The sequence below is a fragment of the Erithacus rubecula genome (genome assembly GCF_903797595.1).
Source record: "Erithacus rubecula genome assembly, chromosome: 14".
Classification (NCBI taxonomy): domain Eukaryota; kingdom Metazoa; phylum Chordata; class Aves; order Passeriformes; family Muscicapidae; genus Erithacus; species Erithacus rubecula.
The window spans coordinates 14,600,130-14,614,042 of record NC_136666.1 but is presented as its reverse complement, the minus strand read 5'-3'; positions in this window follow the sequence as shown (position 1 = coordinate 14,614,042).

Here is a 13,913-nt window from a genome sequence, read left to right as displayed (position 1 = left end):
AAACAAACAAACAACCAATACCCGTTCCCCCCCTGGAATTTCATTCCGTCATTTGTGGTTTTGGTTTGGAAAATCAGCTGAGGTTGATAGTAGAGATCTAACCTCCATGGGGAAAAGTCAGATTTTGTCAAGAAATAAATTGTAGATCCTATGAGACGCTAACACATCATAACCAAAGTAACTTTTTAGAAATATTTCTAGTGACATCCTGGGGGATTTTAAGAGAACCAGGGGAACAAAGGTCAGCAGGATGAAAGCTGAGAGGAGAAATATGCTCTTTCTGAACAAACATTTTCCCCCCCAAAACTACTATTTCTTTTTGCAGAAGTAAAACATTGTCTTATTAATATTGTCACTGGTTTTAAAGTTCTTGTACAAAATATATGTAAGAGTGTAACACCTTAAAATGCCAAAACTATTAGCTAGAAGATCTCTGCTAGTTAGATACTGAGGCAACAAAATCACTGGTTGAGATTAGAGAGATTAGAACAACTGGTTTTCTAGCCAGCTTTTAGCTAAGACTTAATAAACAAAAGAGGGGTAATTTATTATATCCTAAATTATTAAATATGTTAACAAACATAGCAACACAAGGTTCCTTTTGTTTAAAACCCCCTGGGATTAATAACATATGTACATATTAGGATTGCAAATTTGCACAGTATTTTGAAGATCCACATCATGATTTATTTATATTATAAAATATCAATTGGATTTAGACTTCAACTAGATATATATTTGAAATAATATTAAAAGATCAGTATGTTTGGATAAGTATTTCTTAGTGAACTTTAAAGCATTTCTCCAGAGATGTCGAAAACAAAATTAGAAAAAATAAGAGATTTTCTTACATTCTTGATCCCTTACTCCATTAAGGTTTTATCACTTTAAAGTTGACCTGATGTAACCTTAACAGTTGTGGTTAATTCTCTAATACATAGTTGGTAACTGGGTAGAGAATAGGCTTATATTAGAGACCCCAACCAATAGTGAGATACATAAGGAGACAGGAATATTTATCTCAGTATTTATCTGGGGGGGAAAACAAGGCATTTGAAAGCATAACACTGGTATATGGTATAAGATTTAGCCAACAATATCTGTGAGCAAATTCCCTTTTTCCATTTAATAATTTTTTAAGGATTGACTCAAACATAGTTATTGTAAAAGGAAAACGTTTTTGTCATTTTGGGGTGAAGTGTACAGCAAGTTAGAGACAGATTTTAACCAGAGTAATATTTGTGATCATAATGAACTGTACTTGGGACCTCTTTCTAGGGACCTCCATAATTAGAGTAGCACATCATCGTTGTGTATTTTTCAAGTGTTTAAGTTTTTGTTTTCTGAGGATTATAAGACTGCAGAATTAAATTACTCCAACAGAAATGTTGAATTCAAAATGAAGTTGTTCACTGTGTTGCCTTTGGTTTTCTTCCAGCAAAGGAGGAGCTAGGTCAGAGAACAGAAGAGCTCAGTCAGTACAGCTGTTAGGAATATTTTGGGACAGAAGGGTGTGTGTAGCTGCTGGGATGTTAGAATACTTTACTACAGAAGATTGCTGAGGATCCATACACAGTGTTTACTTTTGATTAAAACAAATACATGCATTATTTAATTGTTATCCATGGCCTTCTTCCTTCTACAGACACAAATTTTGTTCGCTCTCTGTCCTCCTTCAATAAAAATATAATAGCATGAGATTTTTATATGAGCCTATTATCTTCATCTTTTAGATACAATTTTTGTTCATAATATCTTCTTGTTTTCTTAAAGATTCATTATATAGAAGTTTCCTCTTTTCATAAAAATTGTGATGTTTAGTAGAGACCTAGAAAACTATCAAGGGGAAGGGACAGGATTTCACTGCATATGGAATGTATTGGAATGAATATTAACTGGAATTTAATACTTAGCACATTTCTGGAAACCTGGATGAGTTGGTATTTTTGGTTTTGTTGTGGTTTTTGGAGTTTTGTTTGTTTGTTAGCTTTAAATACTCATCTTGGTTTTTACTTTAAAAGATAAAATTGCTATATCATATTTCTATTGTGTAGAGTGTATAATAGCTAATCTTGAATTCACGTAAAATCAGACTAAAATACGTAATTATTGTGCAACCATGGGAAAAAAAACAACAAAACCAAACTTGTGTACAGCATTTTCAGACATTAGTAGAACAGTAGGATCTAGATAATATGTAGCTATTAAATCAATAATCCAGACATTGAGGGAATTCCCCAGACAGCTGTTGGATATTTCCCCCTAATCAGTAATAATAATCCAGTGGTGTTTGAAATGGCTTGATTGTATATTGGAATCTATTTTTGTGTTGCTATTTTCTCATGCATCTTTAATGGCTCCCTAAAATATGAAGAGGACCAAGTATTATTCATAGCCATGGATCTCCTGTGAAAAAGCTGCTGTTTGAATATATGAAGTCTGTGCAAGTTCTTTAGCCCTTTCTGACAGACATCCTAAGCTGGTTTAGCACCACTATACCCTGGCATCTTTTGTTTCCTGGCAGATAACCCTGATGGATGTCAGTGATGTGTGCCAAGTGTTGTGTGGCAGAATTGGGGAAGTGTGTGTGAACCAGGTAAACAGACTTTGGGGGACAACAGAGCTGGGAGGGGGGCAGGCTGACCTATTAAGTCCCTTCCATCTCCAATGTCTTCAGTTTTACTTTCATATAGATTTCAGTGCCATGGAAATATTTTTTTCCTGTTTCTAGTAGTTGTGTAGACATATACAATACCTAGTTTCTATGTATATAGTTATAGACTGGTCTAAGTTATTTATATATATATATACTTGTGCCATCCAGATTCCTGTTTACAAATATAAACATTTTTCTTTGTTCTTTGCTTCGCTGCACTATTGGGGCTTACTTATTTCAGTGTCATCCTTCCTAACCTAATCCAAACAATAACCTTGGCTCGACAATTTAAACATATTGAATCCCCAACCAGAGTAGTTTTCCCTAGTAATACTCTGATTACAGCAGCTTTTATGTCTGAACAGGAAAGGACCTTAAACACTAAATCTCATCAGCACTGTAAAAAATAAGTGGTGAGCATCAGTCACATTTTCTTGAAATACCACAAGTCTTTCTTGAGGCCTAATCCTTTAATCTCTGGATTTTGGGCACTTCTGTTCTGATTACTAGGGATCAAAAGGTTTGGCAAATACTCTTCAGACCACTCTTCAAAGTGGCCACTGTAATATTACCAGGTTGTTATGACAATTGTATGATTTTTTTGTTGTAGTGGTAGCTGGTATTTTTGGAAAAAACAGAGATGTTAGTTTATCAAACTCATGGTCTGCTACATTGAAAATTTTTAAAAGCATGTGGTCCTTCAGAATAGAGGTTCAGAGGATTTGAGAACATGGCAATGTCAAAGTAAAGGAGAAATATCTTTCACTGATGGTGGAAATTGCTCTTGCTGTGTAAGAGGCAACCTTTCTAATGGAGGGTAGCCTCAGAGGGCTGCTGCAGCATGCACAAAGGCTTTTCTGAGCTTGTTCCCAAAGCTAAAGAGTGACCTTTCATTTCACTGCAAATGGGAATCTTATGCTATTTCCTGCTTGAAATACTGAAATAATTCATGTGTGAAGTTACATAGAAAAAAGGAAAGAATTTTGTGTGTCACTCATGGACCAAAGTCTACTTCTTTAGACCCTCCTACCCTCCAGATAGTTTTGTTAGATGTTCATTGGTCTGCTCTGGAAGTACAGTTTTTCCCTAAATGAGATAATTTCCTTGTCCTGTTTTAAACAAAGGCTACATATGTTGAAACAAATCAGTGACTCCTCCTCCATGAATTTCATTTTACTTATTGCAAACTAGCAATAAAAGTAAACTGAATATTTCCCACTATATTTGATCACTGGGATGCCAAAAGGCTGTTATTTTATGTGTTAGATCTCTGTCTAAGGAAGATAACCTCACCTAACTTGAAGAGAGCTGCCAAGATGCTTTTGAGAAATCACTCATTTTCAGCAGAGAGGTTTTCAATTAACAGGGCAGATTTGAAAAAAAACCTATCTTGTCATCTAGATGCAGGGCCTTGCAGTTATAACAGGAGTAAGTGCAAATCTCTGTATGCCATTCCTGTTAATTCCAACCTTCATTGCTGGGCTGCCTTTATTCTTCCTGCCCTGCTGCTGTCAGTGAGAAATCCAACTGGGTAGTTTAGAACCAAAACCCCAGAGCCTGAAGAGCCAAATACTGTTGTGCTCATCATTAATATTTTATCTTCATAGGTATGTCATCACTTGCATCCTATTCCTCTTTACTTGGAAGATTATGTTCTGCTACACAGCATAAAATTCATTTGAAAAAACATTTTATAGTTTTATATTTTATAGCTTTTATATTTTTTATATTATATATATATATTTAATATATTTTTTATCTTTTATAGCTTTCATGGGATTTGCCACTTTGTATATTGAGTGTGTATATCAAGGGTGAATACAGGTGAGGGCTTTTAAAGTTACTTTGCTGTGTTGACAGCACTACAACAGATCTGGCCTTTACATGTGTTTTTATTAATTTTTTCATTCAGTGAATTATTCTGAAATATTCAGTGACTATAGTGGGCTATGGCCAAGCAAATTAATATTATGTATCAAGTATAAACAAGTTCTAACATCTTCAATGTTCTAATATTAGCATTCAATGTTAGCCTTAAACTAGAATAACACATGTTTTTGTGTAGACTGTGTTGCTTGATAAAATAAATGCTCGTTGGGTCTGTAGTGCCAGTTCAGCCCTTGGCTTCCCTGGTAATGCCTGCTCTCTGTGTTAGAAAAGGAATTAAAAGTCAAGCTCTGTGCCCCTGTGTAGACCCCCAGTACAAGCACACATGACTTGTTGTGTATTAAACTGCTCTGAAAAGTTATATTGGCTTAGGGGATGTAGGAGCTTTTCCACTAGCTGGAGGAAAAGATGTGTAGCTCCCTGTCAGCTGGGGGAGAACACTGCTTTGTTATCTTTTGCCTGTTTTCATAAACAAATGCCAACAGCAATTGTTGTTTTTGCAGAGCCAGCAGAAATTCACAGGAGGTTTCTTTTTGTTGTACTGCCATGCTAAAAATAAGTTGTTTTAACAACAGAATGTTTGATAGGTTTTAAAAATACAAGGTCTCATTTAAAGGCATGCTGAGCCCCATAATTTCTATTGAAGTCAGCTCTTGCTGCAGATGCCCCAGAGCACTCTAAGGAGTCCCTCAGATTCAAGATCCAAGCACAGCTAAGGAAACATCTCTGATGTGAGCAGGAAAAGCACAGAGGCTTTGTTTCCTGTACATGAACACAAATGGGACTGAGTTTTTGGAAGGTACACGCATTGAATGTGTTCATAAATTGGCTAAGTCACTGTTCAGCATCAGACTTAGTAAGGTGCACGTACTAAAGGATTTCTCTAATGGGAGTGGCTTTGTAAGATGGAATGAAGGGGTAAGATTGCAGCAGAACTGTGGGACTTTCAGGCACAGGGAAACATCTGTCCTATGGAGAAGCTATCTATGGCAAACATAACCCCAGACTGAACACTGAGCTCAGTTCCCAGGCTAGGCCTATCTGACAGAGCTTTAAGGATTTCTCTTGTGTGGTCAAAATGGCTTTTGTCCCTTCTTGTAACTAAGGTTTTCCCAAAATTTGTGCCTCATGAGGTAACAGTTAATGGCAAAAGTCTTCTGTAAAAAACACGAAAGAAAAGAAAAAAAAACCAAAAAACCAAAAACCAAAGCACTTAAGATTTAAAATCCCTAACGAAAACAAGTATGTAATTCCAAAATGTATTCGTTGCATTTGCAAATAAAATGGGAAAATTACCTTACTTCTATCCCATCACACCTTACTGTTTTCCTTCTCAAACAAAGATTAATCCCTACTTAACTTAGATGTTCTATATTCATTGAGTGCTATAGGACAGATATACAAGTAATATAGTGACAGATAAATGACTCTTCAATCCTTTAAAACTTATTGTCAACTGGTTTATTAGCATTATAAAGTGAATGTCTGTGTTCAAATGTTCTGAAACTTTAGTTAAGAAGGTAGGAGGGAACCAAAGACTGGCTGAAGTTAGTTTTGAATGAATTAAGCTCTTGCACCTTTTGCTGTCCTAGGTAAAAAGAGCTCTTCAAAGGTGTTGTAATGCAGAGGCTTTTGGGTTCTCTTCTGTAAAACCTGATCAAAAGAAAAAGATCAATTTTATTTACTTAGATTTGGACACTCTTCTTCAGTGTTGGCAGCTCAGATTTTGCCACTGCATAAGAAGCAGCAAGTAGAATGTAGAGATAAAAGCTGTTTGTTTGCTGTCAAAGAATATTGAATTCTTACTGTAAAAAGATAACTTGAAGAGTGAAAATATTAATTCTAAAATTATTGCTTGTATCAATTAATTGAAAATTGACTCTTAACATTAAGTCTTAAGTTGCATTTAATAATTTTTAATGCATGTTAAACAGCTCTGGTTATAAGCATAATTCTGTAATGCTTCTTTACATTGTAAATTGAGTCTTAAATCATCTCATTGTTGCCACAGCTGGTTCAGCTTCATGAGAGCTTTAGTCCACAGATAGTTCATGCAACAACCAAACTTTTGTGTTGTAGGTCAGCTGGTGTTCAGACATTCATTGCTAAAGCAGACAAAATAGTGGCACAAATAGTGAGAAACTGCTCCTTTGGTAGAGGGAGAAAAACTGAAGACTGGAACGGGGTTTCATTACCTCAAACACCAGAGTGCTGACATTGCAATGTGTTGACACATGCACACTGACAATAGCAGCTATCATGCTCAAATTTTCATGGCATTTATTCATAATAATCCCTCTCAGTTAAAACCCAAGGGTTTGGTGACTTTTCAGAAATTGTTTTCTGCTGAAGACTATGTATCTTAAAATCTGGATTCAGCTGAACTCCCTGGCTAAGACCGACCTGTTTGTTTGTTTGTACTTTAAATAAAGGATTACACTGACGGTTTCCCAGGATCCAAAATTATATTTAATCTGTTTACAGAGCTATATATATTGTTTGAATGAGAAAGATGGAAATGAAAGTGGCCGTATCTACATCAGCTGGTAGCTGTTCACAGGAAGCAGCAGTCACTGTCTAGCCTTCTTCCCTGGGGAAGCCCTCCCGACCACGGAGCTGTGCTGAGCACTGGCACACAGCATGGCCACACAAAATACCAAATACAGCACGAGAAAGCAATAGAAACTAGTTTGGGGGTAGATTAATGACAGTAATTCCCACATGTACAGGACTGAAGCTAATTTCAATTGCAGTTGTCAAACTGAGCTTAACTGGCAAGGGAAGGAATGTGTGTTTGTAATCAGTAGCTGTGCACTTGCAGTGGAGGAGGGATTTGGGCATGGCACACAGTCTCACCTCTTCTAAATTTGCTCAGCCTGTACTATATCCTGCATTTTTCCCCCTTGCTTTGTTTGGTCCCAGCTCATATATGTGTGAATCATCCGAGGGGAAAGTTTGAGAGATGCTGTGTGTCAGGTCAGTCCAGGTTCATTCACTGTTTATCCTTAGAAAGCCAGAAAAACTGGCATGTAAACAAGGGGGGAGGGGAGAGGAAGGTTTAATAAGACAATCAGGGTTAATCTTTTCTTTCAATATTGCGTGTAATTTGGTTTTTTGATTATACACTAAACAACAGTTGTATTTTCTTTAGTTCAGTTATACAAACACAGCAGCCAATTAATATTTCTGCACTCTCTGTGTTATGAAGGGTGCACAGAGAAAATCTTTATGATTTTTTCTAGTGCTAAGTCTGTTCATGTTAAACCATATTCCTCTATACAGCAACAGAAAAGTAAATGACAGCATCAATTCAATCCAGAATGCTTGATAAATTGAGAGGGGTTGTTTACCTACTGTATGAAAAAGCCCCTTGGGGATGGGTTTTATTGTGATCTGCATAGTCATCTATATTCCTATAGTGTCTGTGCTCATGTTTGTGAGTTAAACATACACAGTAATTTAGCATTCAGATAATCCCACGGCTATAATCCAGACAGATTTAGCTCAAATTTCTCTGGGATTTCTATTATCTAGATTTAGCAATGTGGTGTTGACTGGATATTTTAAATTGCTGCAAATGCTTTTTTTCTGCAATAAACAACATATTTTGATGTTCTCGTAACTGAAGCTGTAGATTCTTTCTGGCATTAACCACATGTAAAATGTATCTTTGTGAGGACAGGGATTGCACAGCTGGAGCATGCTTTTAATGGATTCCAGCTATTTGACTACATACCACATAAGATCATACAATGTTTATATGAGAACCAGGATAACATATGTGAAAATACTAATGAGAATTATTTGAAGAATTATCTCCACACATCATCTCTTTGAAAATGAACTCAACTGCTTCCATTTTACTAATGCTTTATTACAATTTATTTGACAGCATAGTAATATAGAGCCTGGCTCTCTTACAGCACTTTTCCTAAGTAGACCAGAGCTTTTATTGTTTTCTGTGTCCTCAGATGGAACTTCTAGTCTTTCTTGCTTAGCAGTGTTGAGGAAAAGAGGGAATCTGGGGGGAAGAAAGAGCAATATTATCCACATGAAATGAGGGGATATTGAGCCCAAGTGCACTGGGTACCTTTCACAGCAGACTGCCCTTTATCATATGTTACTCTGATTATGTGCAAATATATTCAAGGGAGCAGAGCAGACACTGTAGAGAGGGTTCAAATGTTCTTGTACCCACAGTGCCAGTCCTCCCACACGTGCTAGCATTGGTGGGGCTGCAGGAGTAAGAACGCTTGTGGGGGAGATTTTTAGGAGGGAGGTGCACTGTGGGAAAAATTGTAAAGCTGCTTCTTCTACCAGAGTAGCTCGAGTGTCTGAATGGAGGCAAACAGCAGAGCAGGGCAATGAATCCTCTGTGCTCTGCCTTGTAATTGTGTTGCAAATGCACCAAGTATATTTTTCACCCCTCAGCCAGATCTTCTGGGAAGAGGGTTGTGCACTCTTGGCAAAAATTTAATACTAAGATTGTGTCATCCATAAGCGTCTCAGAAATTGAAAATAAACAAACCATTTGGAAATATTTGGAAAGCAAACTATTTGGACCCATTTATGGATTTAGGAGGCTGTGTGTCATATTTTTGTTCCCTGAACTGGAGGATTCAGACACCAGTTCAGTGAGTGAGTTCAGGTATGCTGCCCCTTAAAGCACCCCCATCATGCTGTGTTCCAGGTGCCTTCTCTGGCTGTGCATCACTGCCAGCCCCAGTAACTGTAAAATTCCTGAGATGTATCTTCAATGTGAAGAAAGAAAGAGGATGATCATTTAATCAGTTGTGATAAAACTGTTCCACGTATAAAAAACCAACCAAGACCAAAAAGCATGAATGAGGAAGACATTTATAGCTACCAATCATAATTCTGGGTAAAAACCTTCTGAAAGAAATATGCTCTGTGTGTGGCAGTACTTTTGGTTTCATACTTGCTCTGAGTTACTCTTTGCAATATTACAGCAGCTGGGTTTCAGCAGCAGCAGCACTCATGTTCTTGCCTTGAAAAAGAGTCTGAGAGTTCACTCCTGGCTTCAGCAGTGGGCCTGCTCCTGTTGCACTAAAAGCTGGTCTGAGAAGTCATATTTATGCTCAAATATCTATCAATATCTGTGTTTGATCCCTAGTGAGTCAGGACTATGAAACTGTAATGCCAGTGAGATGGAAAAGCTCTGATAGCTCTTAAACTGCTCCTCTTCAGACAGTGCCTGTGGCACCAGCTGTTGGAGCCAAGTGTTTTCAAAGCCCAATTCTTTTCTTTCTTAGAAGAATTTCTTTAGGCCCCTAAAGAGTCATATCAAAACCCCAGAGGAGCAGAAGTGTTTAAAATGGACTTGACATAACTATGTATTAGCTGCAACTGTTTTGAAAAGAGGTATAAATCAATTTAAAGTTTTAGTCTGTCTGAGGAAGTTGCCCGTGCACCCAGAGGCTTCTCATTGCTGCACTTAGCAGCTCGACTCACCAGACTCACCAGCTGCATTCTGCCTGCCTGCTTTATTTTCCTTTGTGGTTTTTTCATCCTATTATATCTTGACCTCTCATTCAGCAATTATTTTGAATCATGCTGAGGATACTTTTCCTCTCTCCCTTTGGATTTCCTTCTGCTGATACAAATGTATCTCAAAATACCATCTTCCAAAGTTATTAGATCCAGAGCTTGGTGATGTGTACTGGGCTTAGCTGAAATATCAGACCAGCAAAGAAAGACCAAGAAATGAAAGAGCACCATGTAAATATTGACAGATTGTTTTTATGACTAAGCTATGATTATCCTTCATTAATTTGTCTATGCTTTCAGAAAGAGAGGAAATTGCTGAAAAGCAGAATAACATTTTTTGCAACAGACAACTCTGTGCTAGGATTGTTAAAATTTCTATTCAAGAAATCTCTCAACATAAAACAACCAGATCAAAAAACCAACAAACAAACAAAAAAACAATGTCTTACAGAGAGGCAAGTCTGCAATGCTTAAAAGTAACACCAGTGTGTGCTATATTCGTGTCTGTAATTTGAGATTAAATACACTGTGGATAGGTTAAAAACATAATCTTTCTACCCACCTGCCAGGCTTTATGCAGTATATTTTGTATATGTTGTTTCCTTTCTGACAGTTAAATTACTGGTAATAAAGCTCTGTAACGACAGTGTGTCCTAGTTTGGAAGACAGGCGTCTGCTAGGGAAGGCAGGAGCCTCCCTTGGAATGGAAAATGCAAACCCCCTCTTTCCAAATCATTATCATGTTGAATTTAGGGGCTCTCAGGCAAAGATATGAGGATGGGAGTGTCAGTTGTTGGCTGGTGTGTGCAGCAAGGCGAACAAACGGAGCGCCGCAGCGCCGAGCCCAGGAGCCGAGCGCAGGGACCCTCCCGGTGCAGTTCCGGCAACGGCCGGCAGGGGCCGCGCGGGGCCGGCGGCTCCTCCGAGCCTGCAGGGGGCGCTGTGGGCGGGCCCGCGCCGCGCGGGGATGGCGGCCGGGCCGGGCCGGGCCGGGCCGGGCCGGGGGGTGGGAGAGTTTTGGTTCTGAAAACCCCTGGGGCGGCCGGTCCCGGTGCCCCTGCAGGACTCTGAGGAGCACCGAGCTGGATCGGCAGGAATGAGCAGAAATGCCGGGGTGGTGAATAAGATGTATCAGAAGCTCCGTGGCTGTAGCTGGATCCGCGGGACATCCCGTCAGGGGTTACTGTGGGGTTACGGCGCCGAGAGCCCCGAGCAGCGCCAGAGGAGCGGTGGGGGTGCGGGCGGAGGCCTGGCTCCGAGCAGGGCGGGGAGTTCCCGTCCCCAACTGCAGCTTTGACCGTCCTCCGAAGCCGAGACACAGGCAGCTTCATCCCCGTCCTTCACCTGCCCAATTCTCTTGGTACCTCTGCCCCTCAGAGAGAAACTCCCCCGATGAGAGGAGCGCGACCCAATGCCCTCCTTCCCCCTCAGCTTGGCCACTTTGCTTTCTTTACCCAGTAGTTAATGTGTCCTAGCAACGTATGGGGAAAATTCTATAGGTAAAAAGGAGCGAAAGAAAAGAAACCTAACCCACAACACAGTGTTTGTCCTTTAACATGGCTGTGCAACTGCACCACAGTGAGGGCAGGATGTGGCCTGTAACATTTAGTTAATCAAACTGTGTTCCTGCAGCAGAGCTGATACCTTTCTATCCCCTCCCTAACCGTGGTGCTGGAGGAATAAAGCGACTCAAACTACTCAATTGCTGCAATTCTGAAAACAGAATTTCTGTGCACCAACTTGCCATCTGCACAATCATCCTTTTCCTCTTCAAGTAGCAGCCAGAAGAGACCGAGCCCCCTCTCTGTGTTGCACAGGGAAGAATCCCAGACATGGCTTTGGTAGCTGAGACCTGCTGGTTTTTTTAACCCATTGAAGTATTTTCTAAAGATGCTCTTCTTTCCATGTGCTTGGCTGCTGTTATGGTGACCATGAGTGAATATATCAGGTTACTGGTATGGGAGTAGCCCTGCCAGGAAGCCAGAGGGCACGGTCAGTGCAAACTGTTTTTAGCTGCCTGAACAGGCACAGCTCTAAGTTGGGTGCCTGCTAAGTTAATAAAAGGACTAAACATTATTTCTCCCACTTCCTGTGTGTGGACAGAATGCAGCCTGTATCTGAGGCAAGCCTTACTCCTGGGCTGATGTTACACTTGACTAATTGGCCCTTACAACATTGAGTAAATATCAATATTCTAAAACTACAGCTAGAATTTTTGAGCTTGGGTTTCTGCTAGAATTTGAGGAGAGGACTTTATAAAAACTGAAAGGGGAGAAACTAAGAAAAGAAGTGAACAGAGAAATGCCCCAACATCAATTTTTATGTACAAAATGTGATCAATTCATTCTCAAAGTTAAAACAAGTTAAATAAGCAGAGGGAAAGCTGTCCCTACTTCCTTTCTTCTTGATGCTGAAACAGATCCTTTCTTCATGAAGGAAAGAAAATATAGGTTGGATATTAGGAAAAAGTTTTTTATGAAAAGAGTGATCAAGCACTGGAATTGTCTGTCTGGGGAGGTGGAGGATGGGTTTGAAAAAAGACTGGATGAGGCACTCAGTGCCATGGTTTGGTTGAGGTGTTAGGGCAGGGGTTGGACTTGATGATTTTGGAGGTCCCTTCCAACCCAGTGATTCTGTGATTCTGTTTTGCACCTGGAATCTGGATGTGCTGCTGACATCAGGACCCCACAGTGCCTTATAAAGGCAAATAAGGGCATTAAGAATCTGGACCTTTGTACAGTATCCTAAATAAACCATCTTTCATTTTTTATATTTCACCCTGATAAGAGAATATAACGAGCTCCACTGAGCTCTATGCTAGTGAGTAAAATTCTCTGTGAAACTTATAAATTCATGCAAATAGATAATATGGCTTCTCCCCACCTTGATTCAGAGTATAAATTAATGAGATTTAGTCTACCACTCCTTATGAGTGAGTAATTCTGCAACCACATATTCATGCTGAGGAAAACTTTTCAGTGAGATTATTTTGAAGATAAGTCTTTGCCAGCTATTGAAAGTACAATCATTACAGAGCCACTAACATTTTCCTGCTCCATATCAAATACATCACAAATCTGCCCAGCATCTTTGTCAATCATTTAAAGTGTAGCAGACAAAAATAATATTCTTAGAATTATTATTGGAAGAATTTATGTTCTCTTATGATGTGAAAGTGATTTTGATATATGAACAGCAGTGGAAGGAGCTGCCAGTATGAAAACTCACACCAGACCTGTGTGTGTAATATTCTTGTCTCGCAGGAAGTAGTGGGAGTAGTATGTGAAAAAACAGTTGTTCACAAGTCAGAATCCTTAGGAGCTCTCTAGGTTACTTTTCCTGCATTTTGTGATATTCTGCTAAGAGAAAGTTCCTCTTACCCCTTCTTGAGTCTTTTTATGTCACAAACTGTGCACACAAAGGCATGTGTGTAGCAGCTCACACTGATTGCTCAGCAAAGGATGTGGAATATGATCAGGTACAAAAAAAAGGTTTCACTCATAATGGTGGTTACAACTAAAAATCTCAGTGCAAAGTAATAATAATTATTAAAAGAAAGTATTCTTAAAATTGTCTCCATTATTAAAGGATGGTTTGTCTTCCCACACTGTAGTGAGATGAATACTAGACAAACCTTCACTCACAGCTTAACTGGAATCACAAACAGTTTTCATAATGAAGTGTACAGCCTGCAAAAAATTTGTATTCCAAGTGTGTGCACAGACCCTGTTGTTCCAGTCTGTACTTCTTTCCCAAAGTGTGCACTGACAAGCTCTTCAGTGTGTTTATTACTGTACAGCACTGTAAGCCAGCTGATGTTTATTACTGGCTGTGCAGTAGGTCATTGCAGAGTTTCACCACA